The following is a 12,595-nucleotide window of genomic DNA, read 5'->3' as shown; positions in this document are numbered from 1 at the left end:
GGTCCACTGATAAGAATATATTATTTTTTTTAAGTTGTTTTCAAATAAATGATCATTTGAATAGTTTGTGTTCCTTACTGGTTCATGATCCCCCCTCACTAGTACATACTGGAGCGACATGTTCACAAATAAAATTCTGTTTAAAAATAAATAAAAACAAGAAAGAAAACAAACAAAACAAGAATTTAATAACTGTAAACACGCATGATTAAGTAGATGAAATTGAGATAATAACGCCCGATTTTTTTTTATTATTATTGTTTTGTTTCGATGAGCCCCCACCCCTCTCCGTACTCGAATTGTTTTCTATGGGCCGGTTGTAGCGATTTTAATTTCAAATAATATACAGTGTTTCTCTCTCGTAAAGCTATGTTACTGATTTTCAGCATTCAGGTGGCAGCAAATTACATGAACATGTACTCTTCATGCAACGTACAAAAGAACTATGACGTTTCCAATCAAAAAAAAAAAAAAAAAAAAAAAAAAAAAAAAAACAATAATAATAATAATTGAATTTCTCATTGATAACGTACCGAGACGAGGTACATGTAACTTAAGGGGCATCGAATGTAGGGGGAGTATATACTCAGGTATACCGTGACCATGGAGACAGTATACATCCAGCTAGCAAGTGTCAATTAAAAAAACCCAACGCAATTGCTCTTAGCACCCGCAATATCTTCGAAACAGGTTGATGATTACCGACACGTGATGACCTTGGCTTCACTTTGAACTTATAATTATTAAAGTGTTAAAATTAAATAATTATGACAATTACGAAGTTCAAATACTGGTACCTATGTAATGAAAAAAGTATATGTACGTTTTTTCTTATTAAGGTATCTTTGCAAGTTCAATATATTGGAATTACGTGTACTTTTCATGCACAAGTACAAAACGTATCCGTCTAGTATCTTTTTTTATATATCCATATAAAGTATTTCGAAAATTACATGTAGTACATGTAAGAGGTTCGTGAACATGTAAACCTGTATATATATATATATATATATATATATATATATATATATATATATATATATATATATATATATATATATATATATATATATATATATATATATATATGTCAAATAATGACCTTGCGTAGAGAATAGTGATCCAAACTCCCCTAAATAAATAACAGAAAATCTTTTCTACATATTAACTTTACATTTTAATTAACAAAATAATATTATACAACAAAATAAACTGGTTTGGTGTGTGGTCGTCCGTGTCCCAAGAATGTCTACTACGTCTATGGTTTTGTTCCACACGGTGTTTAGGCTACACTACAGTCTCTTGCCGCTAATGAGGCTCAGACACCCCTCTCCAGTGCCGAGAAAGGTTTACACTTCCCCCTCTCCAGTGCCGAGGAGGTTACACGTCCGTCTTGCGTTCAAGACTATGAGATGTGACTGGTACCGGCCGCCATCTCTACACTACTATACAGGAATGAGACCTCAGAGAAGCAGGACCATACAACTAAATTCTAAACAAGTAAAGCCCTCAGTGGTCTGCCATGTGTATAAGATAAATCAAACAGATCTTGAGAAGTTTTGAAAACGTCCTTCTCCCAGGACTGCCGTGTCCAAACTGAAGCACGGGCTTACAAATATTTTAAAGGTCCGGTGATTTGAGGTATAAAACAGGGTAACATAAACCCGGTGAAAAATGGAGGCTCCCCACAGGTAAATATAAATTGCTTGCGTGTTCAAATAGGAAAATGTAGATTTTAATGTGACAACTACCTCCCATTTTCCAAAAGTACGCAGTACTTTAAAACACATAAAAATCTAAAAATGAGAAAACAAACCTGAAACTTTACAAATGACAAACTATTTACATAAATTTACAAACGACTCAGGTAATCTGCCCCTACATTCTCTTTTCCCTTAATGGCTTGGATTCTGAATCGATACGGCTGGAGACTGAGTGCCCAGCGCATCAATCTAGGATTGGTGACCTTTGACTGGTTTAGATACACAAGAGGACTATGATCAGTCTCTAGAACAAACTCTTGACCGTATAAATACTTCTGAAATTTCTGAATGGCCCAAACAATAGCCAAACATTCTTTCTCTACTGTTGCGTACGCACTTTCACACTCTTTCAACTTCCTACTCGCGTATGCTACTGGTAACTTTTGATCTTTTACTCTCTGAAGCAAGACAGCTCCCAAACCTCTATCAGATGCATCAGTCTGAAGTATAAAAGGCTCCTTTATGTTTGGTAATTTCAGAATAGGAGAATTAGTTAGTGACGACTTCAAAGACTGAAATGCAATTTCATGACATTTTTCCCACACAAGTTTGGTTGGGCACCCTTTCCTAGTCAAATCAGTTAATGGCAATGCAATGCATGCAAAGTTTGGAACAAACTTACGATAGAATCCTATTAACCCAAGGAACGATCGTAGTTGTTTTTTAGTTTCTGGTCTTGATGCATCTTGTATAGCCTTGACCTTGTCCAACATTGGTCTCAATTGTTCATTGCCAATCACATGACCTAGACAATTCAAACTGGAATAGGCCAATGAGCACTTACTTGGTTTAGCAGTTAGACCTGCACTACGTAGACGCTGAAAAAGTTCGTCAAGTACTTTGAGATGATGTTCAAATGTCTCTGTGAAAATAATTATGTCGTCAATAAAATTGTCAACATTTTCCATGTCACTCAAAACTTTCCGCATCAATCGGGAAAAAGTAGCTGGTGCTGTAACTAAACCAAAGGGCATAACGCAAAATTGAAATAACCCTTTACTTGTTCTAAAGGTTGTCTTTGGTTTAGATGCCTCTGTCAGTTTTATTTGCCAATAACCCTTTGATAAGTCAATTTTTGAGAAATATTTGTATCCTGCAAATTTTGCAAACATTTCGTCTGCGTCTGGTATTTGCTCCGCATCAAAAATTGTTTGTCTGTTTAGTAGTCGAAAGTCAATACAAAATCGATTGGTACCATCTTTTTTTGGAACAATAACTATTGGTGAACAAAAGGGAGACTCAGATGGTTCAATGATATTTAATTTCAACATATCACTCACCTCTTTGTTGACTGTTTCTTCCAAAGAAAAGGGGACTGAACGTGTTTTGACATGTATTGGCTTATCACTTACCATGCGGATGTCATGTTCTAAAATATTCGTACTTCCTGGTTGGTCTTGTAGAACGTCACCATACTTGGCTATAGTACTCATCAACTTTTCCCTTTCCTCGGTCGATAGCAAATCATTGATATCCACGTCTGTGCCTTGGTCAGAATCTAGTGCCGGATAGTCATCTAACTGTCCTTCCTGTGTTGTGTCTTCCACACAGTCCACAAATGTAGCATTTACTGAACCAAATACACTTTCATCAGTCACAAAAAGAACATTGTTACATTGTGCTCTTTCAACATATTTCTTGAGTAGATTAATGTAAAAAGTCTTTACTTTTCCATTCATTTTCAACTGATAGTCAACACGGTTTACCTTCTTTAAAACCTCAAAAGGCCCTTTCCATTGGAGAATCAACTTATTGTTGTCTGTAGGCATTAAAATAAGAGCTTTGTCACCTACCTTTAGAGATCTATTTCTAGCTTTCTTATCGTAGTACTTCTTGTACCTGGTGGCGGATTTTTCAAGGTTTTCTCTGGCAAGCTGGGCCATGGACTGCAATCTCTCTTTCAGATCTAAAACATACTGATAAGTTGTTTTCACGTTTGGATCTTCTATTTCCTTGGTACAAAGTTCTTTCAAAATAGACATGGGACCTCGTACTTGCCTTCCATAGACTAATTCAAAAGGTGAGAACCCCAAGCTTTCCTGCGGTAACTCTCTATAAGCAAAGAGAACTGCATTTATATACTTATCCCAGTCCTTAGGCTTCTCTGCACAAAGTCGTTTTAAGATTTGTTTCAAAGTCCCATTAAAGCGTTCGACTAACCCATTACAGGAGGGATGATAAGGTGTGGTTGTCCACTGCTTCATAGAAATGAGACGACTTACCTCCTTCATAAGAGACGACGTGAATTGAGTACCCATGTCTGTTAACATTTCTCTTGGTATACCTATCCTAGAGAAAATTTCCATTAACGCTTCTGCAACTCTTTCTGTCTCTATACTTGGCAAAGCTACGGCTTCTGGATAACGGCTTGAATAATCTACTAGAGTAAGTATGTACCTGTTACCCTTTTCCGTGACTGGAGTTAACGGACCCACTATATCAACTGCAACTCGTTGGAATGGTACATCAGTTAATGGCATACGTTCTAAAGGCACTTTGCTCACCCTACCTTTTTGAAGAGTACGCTGACATATATCACAGGACTGGCAAAACCGTCGGATGTCACTCTGGAGTCCTGGCCAGAAAAACTCTGAGTTAACCCTGGTTATTGTCCGCTGGATACCTAGATGTCCTGCTAATAAAGAATCATGTGCTAACTTCATGACTAATGCGCGAAATTTCTCTGGAACTACAAGCTGAATACCTTATTGACGCTGTCGTCGTTTGCTACAAACTCTCGATAAAGCAAACCATTCTTTTTATACCATTTTACCTTACCGTTTTTCTTCTGGTGAACAGTATTATGTTCTGCATAATCCCGAATCTTAGTAAGGGTTGGATCCTCCTCTTGTGCAGTCTTGATACAGTGTGGTTCTATTACGTCTGTGATTATGTTGGGTACCTTCAGAGGTGGATAAGGCTTCTCTCTGTTCCTTTTCTGTTGTCTCGTTTCTACTGCGTTGACCTGCCAATTCTCGTCTGCTTTGTCTGGAAGTGTTGCATCTGGAACATTTCCTATTATCAAATAATACACTGGATTTTCCATACACCATACCTTGTGATAACCACACAAATAGGGAGTATCGATGAACACTTCTGCTACAGGAACTGTAATTTTTGAGCCGTCAGCTAAGACACACACCTGTTGCTTACCGTCTACAAGGTCTTCCTCACTTACCTTGGATTTCCGTACAACAATTCCACTGCATCCAGTATCCCTCAAAACAGTCACAGGATTTCCGTTGATGTAACCCGCAGAGATAGGCATGGAAAAATTTACAGACTTCTGACAAGCTGAAGTAAGAGTAGTGGGCAACATGTTCACCATCGAATCTATGATAGAATCTGAAGGTAAAGTACTCACAAAACAGACTGGTTTTTCATTTATTTGTGCAGTAGGTGATTCTCCTTCGGTTCTTACTTCAGATACACTACCAACAACCGGTTTGGCTTTACATTCTGAAGCAATATGCCCTACTCTGTGACACTTAAAGCATCTTCTATCTGACTTGGGTACAAACTTACCTGTATTTGTTGTCTTCATATGCACATTGTCTCTGTTCTTAGTATTGTATGTTTTCTTGACTGTTTCTTGTTTCTTCTGCAAAAAACCCTTACCTTTATCTACTGCCTGGACTGAGCTCAGGTTTCTAGCATCTTTGTATTGGTCTGCAAGATCTGCCATTTTCTTAAGACTATCTGGAATGCGCTCTTTCAGAAATAAACGTAATTCTTGACTACAAATATGTAAAAATTGGTCACGCAACATAAGATCGTACAAACCCTGAAATGTTTTTGGTGCTTTTGCCATTTCTATCCATCTATCAAAATAGCTACTTAGGCGAACTGAAAATTGTGCAAAAGTTTCCAATTGATCAGGTCGACAAGATCTAAACTTTTTCTTAAACCCGTCATCCGTCAGTTCAAACCGTCTCAGTAGAGCTTTCTTCAAATTCCTATAGTCTAAGGCCTCACTTTTGGGCATTAACGAGTAAACATCTAGAGCTTTACCCCGTAAAAGCGCACTTAAGTTAACAGCCCAATTCTCTTCACCCCATTTTTGTGCTTCTGCATACCTTTCGAATCGGAGAAGGAAACTGTCCATCTCATCATGTTCTTCATTAAATACAGGAAGCTTTGGAGCTTTAGGCGTAACTCGACCTTGACTGTGATCAGATTGCTCATCTTTGCTAGTATTTACTACCTGTGATTCATACACTTTCTCAACTTTCATCTGCTCAATCTCATACCAATATCTCTCCTTCTCTAACTCCAATGAAACTTTCTCTTTCTCTGCCTCACAATCTAGTCTTTTCTTTTCTAATTCTCTCTCCGCATTTCTCTCGTCTCTCTGAATAGCTTGTTGTTCTCTAATGAAAGTTGTTAACTCCTCGTCTTTCAACCCTAATGACTCTCCATATTCTTTTAATTGATTTAGTATATCCATTTTCTTATATTGATATGAAAATGAGTCTAATGACAGAAACCTCACATCACACAGGACACGATAGAAATTTACTTTCGGACTTACTATACAATACCCATGGCAAACAATTTGGTTGCTGATATGGTCCAACTTACTGAGACATTGCCGACTTTTAGAAACACCTCTCAGAGGTCTCAAACATCCAGAAACGGACAATTCTTCTACAAAATACGAAAAATGATCACACAACTGAAACAAAATAAAAAATGCACAACATAAACATGTAGGTAACATAAATGTCCAAAATTTGTAACACTGTTATTGGTAGAAATTGAAAACAGAATTGAAAACAAAAATGGATTTTTTTTTTTTTTTTTTTTTTTTTACAATGATTGGGTATTAGAATGGATCGACTATCACTCTGTTACAGTGTATCCCACTTCTGACACCATTTTGTCAAATAATGACCTTGCGTAGAGAATAGTGATCCAAACTCCCCTAAATAAATAACAGAAAATCTTTTCTACATATTAACTTTACATTTTAATTAACAAAATAATATTATACAACAAAATAAACTGGTTTGGTGTGTGGTCGTCCGTGTCCCTAGAATGTCTACTACGTCTATGGTTTTGTTCCACACGGTGTTTAGGCTACACTACAGTCTCTTGCCGCTAATGAGGCTCAGACACCCCTCTCCAGTGCCGAGAAAGGTTTACACTTCCCCCTCTCCAGTGCCGAGGAGGTTACACGTCCGTCTTGCGTTCAAGACTATGAGATGTGACTGGTACCGGCCGCCATCTCTACACTACTATACAGGAATGAGACCTCAGAGAAGCAGGACCATACAACTAAATTCTAAACAAGTAAAGCCCTCAGTGGTCTGCCATGTGTATAAGATAAATCAAACAGATCTTGAGAAGTTTTGAAAACGTCCTTCTCCCAGGACTGCCGTGTCCAAACTGAAGCACGGGCTTACAAATATTTTAAAGGTCCGGTGATTTGAGGTATAAAACAGGGTAACATAAACCCGGTGAAAAATGGAGGCTCCCCACAGGTAAATATAAATTGCTTGCGTGTTCGAATAGGAACATGTAGATTTTAATGTGAATATATATATATATATATATATATATATATATATATATATATATATATATATATATATATATATATATATATATATATATATATATATATATATATATATATCATCTCGACGCGAAGGAAAGTGATAAGCATTTTTTTTTTTTACTGACTTGCAAGTAGTTACAAAAAATTCAAAAACATACAATGCAAGGTCTACATGTAGGATAAATTGACAAAATAATCTTTCCCTATATACATGTATTTAAATCAAGCTATTTATTAAATTCTGGTAAAAGATTAATTAAAAAAAATATCATAGTAGTTTAAAAAATGAGATTTTTTTTTCTCCAATTTACTTATTGACATAATGCACATTTAAATGTACAATGTACATATGATTTTTTTTCATGATCAAATATTAAGATCGATTATTTCGATGTTAATCTGGATAAATTAAAATGTGCATGTAAATTGAAATAATAAATAAAAAATAATTAAATCAAAGCACGTACATGTTCTTATACTATATCTTGAGATAATAAAATTATATAGTTTACCAGGACCAGTTTTTTTTTTTTTTTTTTTTTTTTTTTTTTTTTTTTTTTTAGTAACAATTGCAATAACCATTATTATCTTTTTTCTATTATGAATTAAAGAACTTATTGTCTGATAAATTTACGTAATGTATATTTATATATTGATGGATTTTAAAAATATGAGGAAAATAAATATATAAATATACATGTAACATGCTACCTGGAAAATAAAAATATATAATGTATTAATAGATTTTAAAAATAAAAAAATAATGAAAATAGATGTGTAAATATTGCATGTTGTCTGGAGAATTAAAATATATAAATATAAAATCATGTTTAAAAATATTTTTACACTGAACATTCACACGCTTTGCTTGTACAATGTTTAGATTACAAACTGGCATGTTGACTGGTCGATGCGCTGATGGTCAACGCATTTTATCACTTATCCTGATTGACAGACCTGTTCGGCATGTTGATTGGTCGATGCGCTGATGAGTTAATCGCTAATCCTGATTGACAGCTCTGTTACGCAACACTGAACGCGCGTTCGCTTTCTGGGACCGCTACTGAATTTGGGTTCGCTTTCAGCGTTCGCTCTGGGTCCGCTCTGGGTTCGCTGCGGGTTCGCTACGGGTGTGCTCCGGGTTCGCTCGGGGTCAGCACTAGCGGACCCCAAGCGAACCCCAAGCGAAGCCAGAGAGCGAACCCGGGGTGTGCTCTGGGTTCGCTTTCTGTTAGGTTGTGTCTGGTCGGTACTGTATTTTTATTGTTGCAATATTTTAACTACAACTCTATCTACGACATTAAATTTATTTTAAATGTTTATTTATGATATGAAAATCCGTTTTCATTTGCAGGAGACATCAAATTTACTTTACTTCTTCATGTCATAATAAAGATGCACATCATTAATAAATTTTCACTTAGTTGTAAGCTCAAAAGATTATTTTTGAAAACCCATTATCCTGCGTGTATGTAAGCTTAAGTGATGTTTTAAGCTAGGTAAAAAAACGGTGTGGCAGTTCATCTTTTCGTAAACGGAGGATTGTGTGCAAACCCATTTTTGTTTTCGAGAATGAAAAGGACCGTTTAAATAGCACTTTAAGGAGACGTTTCCTTAATGGATGTATAAACAAAGAAGGTTTAGGAATATTCACACGCAAATAAAAATTTCAAAAAGCAAAACAATGCTCATATAAAATGAAACATGAATATAAAAAAATGAAGTTACGAAGAAGTTAGAGCACATTCGCATACCCTCACAAGCCATATAATGTCATACATTTAAATTAATACTTTCCTAAGCTCGTATTTTCTTAAAAGGGTTTAATTTGTTTAGAAAATTTCTGAGAATAAAAATTATTCAAGTCTACCATTTTTTTTTTATCCTTTTCTATGCTGATTTCATGCAAAGCAAAATTGATAAATCCTTTTTAATCCTTTAATCTATAAAATTTAGTAGTTATGGATATAAATTTCATATAAAGTCTTTCAATCGTGTTTAAATTTTTCCTTTTCCTGTGAATTCAGAATGTCAGAAATTATTTTTCTTTCTTGAAAGAATCATTGAAATATCTTTTTATGTTATGTGTTTCAGATCCTGAACATAGGATTCCTCTTCTAAGGCGTAAACCACCAGCTGTACCTCAAGTAGAAATCAGAGGCAGTAAGTCAAAAAATAATTATTTACAAGTTAGGAAATTTATTCTATCAGGGAGCAAAAGATAAAAATTGCGAATATTTGAAATGGAATTGAAATGTAACGTAGAAGCTTCTCCATTTCGTACCTTTAATTGTCAAGAACCAGATGAAGCTCACACGCAATTATATAAAAAATATATATAAGATGAAAGGTCTAAAATATCTTACTTCAACTGTTTATCTCAAAATGAAAACTTTTACAGTATTCTAAAGATATTTTTTTCTATAAATTCTTCAAATTTCTGTTTCATAGGTACAAATGCAGAAGGAGGAAAAGAAGTAGATCCTTGCCTTGCTGGAGGTACAGTTATTTGTTTTCAATGTAAAGGGTGAAGATAACGAACAGTGATCGATCTAAAAAAAATCCATGAATGATACAAACTAATGAAAAGGGCATAACACTGACCCATGGAAATTCAAGAGGTGAGATCATGTGCCTAGGAGGAGTAAGCATCCCCTGTCGATCGGTCACACCTGTGTGAGCCCTTTGTATTTAACAGGAAGACGGAGCATTCCGTAGTCAAAATCATTATAAAAACAAAGGCCTATATATCAGAGCAGTATGAAACAAATCAGTCAAAATACGACATAATGATAAGGTATATTTGCTAAAAAGGTCATTATAAGGACCGCATAATTTTAAGGAATACTGACTTTAAAAGAATTTGTTGAAAGATCAATTTATCTGTGAGTAGCATGCAGGAGGATAAAACGTACGCTCAACTAGGACCTCGGGTCAACCGCAAATAGTTCTTTTTTGCGTAGTAATAAAACATTGTATGAACTCTTCAGGCATTAAAGGCACAAAAGTAAATTCATCTGTATGAATATGGTGACCTCAGATCACCCTATATTTTTTATTGAATTTTATTTTAAAAAAACAGTTTTGTCTGTCTTACTCCAATACAATTATATTAATAACTTTATATAGATCTTTCTAATAGATTAGCAGAGACGTGAAGGTAATGTTTTAAACATTAAAACATGACAACAAGTTGATGTCAAAATTAAGGCTCGGTGTCGGACGCCCCCCCCCCCTTTCACAAATGTTTCGCTGCTTAACTTTATCAACAATACATGTATTATTATCATCAGTTTTAGAACCAATGTATTTGTTACTGTGTTAAAAATTGCACACAGGGAAAATGAGACTTTTTTTTCATTCGTTCAGTCATAGACCTAAAGTGTTCAATTTAAGTCTATGGTTCATGTATTCTCATCAGTCATCTACGATACTTAGCTCTGCTTAACTAAAAGACAACGGAAAAAAATAAAGGCAAAAAGTATGAAAATTAGCTCCTTTAAAAATGTTAATTATTTCTTTCACTCTATAATTTCTCCTATCTTACATTTAAACAGAGTACACCAGTTATTTCATCATAACACAAATAAAGGTTATTTTATATCATAATAAAAATAAAGGTTACCTCTGTTCCTATAGAAAAAAGGAAAATCCACAGACTTTAAGAACTTTAAAGAGAACAAAATTAAGTCCAAATTTAGTTTAAATATCCTAAATTGGTTTTTAAATTAACTGATTTTCAACTACAAACATATAGCGAACAATTGAAAAAAAAGGTTGAGATACCAGAGATTGATCTCAAAAATCCTATTAAAAAAGGAATAGAGTATAAAACACAGATCATTCAATACCAGAGATGAGATCAGATGCATAGGAGGGATCATCCCTGGTCAAATCAAATTTATTGTCATAAGCCTGCTTTGAGCAATATCTTGCATATGGAATGATAAAATAATGTATCATATCAATGCGGAGACCGGAGGTCATCAGGTATTGTATATCAATAAAGAGACAAGAGTGTGCAAAACAGTCACCAGATACCACCAATGTGGAGTCCAGTGGTAAACTAATGTTTCATATCAAAACGGAGACTAGAGGTCAACTTATATTGTACATCAATAGGGAGACCCGAGGTCACCCTCTATTGCAAAACGGAGATCAGAGGCCACCTTATATTGTAAATCAATAGGGAGACCAGAGGTCACCTTTTATAGTACATCAATAGGGACACCAGTGGTCACCTTATATTATACATAATAAGGGTGTCCAGAGGTCACTTATTTTGCACATCGATAGAGAGACCAGAGGTCACCTTAAATTGCACATCAATATGAAAACCAGAGGTCACCTTATATTGTACATCAATACGGACACAAAAGGACACCTTATATTGTACATAATTAGGGAGACCAGAGGTAATCTTACATTGTATATCATTAGGGAGACCAGAGATCACTTATTTTGTACATCAATACAGAGACCATAGGACACCTAATATTGTATATTTTTAGGGAGACCAGAGGTTACCCTAATATTGTACATAAACTGGGAGACCAGAGGTCACCTTATATTGTACATCAATAGGGAAACAAGAGGACACCGTATATTGTACATAATAAGGGAGACCAGAGGTCACCTTATATTGTACATCAATAGGGAGACCAGAGGACACCGTATATTGTACACAATAAGGGAGACCAGAGGTCAACTTATATTGTACATCAATAGGGAGACCAATGGTCACCTGATATTGTACATAATTAGGGAAAACAAAGATCTCCTTATATTATATATGGTACATCAAGTGGGAGACCAGAGGACACCTTATATTATACATCAATAGGGAGACCAGATGTCACTTATTATGTACATCAATAGGAGGACCAGAGGACACCGTATATTGTACAGAATTAGGGTGACCATAGGTCACTTATTTTGTACATCAATAGGGAAACCAGAGGTAACTCATTTTGTACATCAATAAGGAGACCAGTGGTCAGATTCTATTTTTCATAATTAGGGAGACCAGAGGTCACCTTATATTGTATATCATTAGGGAGACCAGAGGTCACTTTTTTCATCAATATAGAGACCATAGGACACCTTATATTGTAATTAATTGGGAGACCAAAGGTCACCTTATATTGTACATCAATAGGAAGACCAGAGGTCACCGTATATTGTACATAATAAGGAGACCAGATGACCCCGTATATTATACATAATAAGGGAGACCAGAGGTCACCTTCTATTGTACATCAAGAGGGAGACA

The sequence above is a fragment of the Saccostrea echinata genome, unplaced genomic scaffold, assembly GCF_033153115.1.
Source record: "Saccostrea echinata isolate AGI-Se365-2 ecotype Australia unplaced genomic scaffold, CSIRO_AGI_Sech_v1 ptg000089l, whole genome shotgun sequence".
Taxonomy (NCBI): Eukaryota; Metazoa; Mollusca; class Bivalvia; order Ostreida; family Ostreidae; genus Saccostrea; species Saccostrea echinata.
This window is presented reverse-complemented; position numbering follows the sequence as displayed.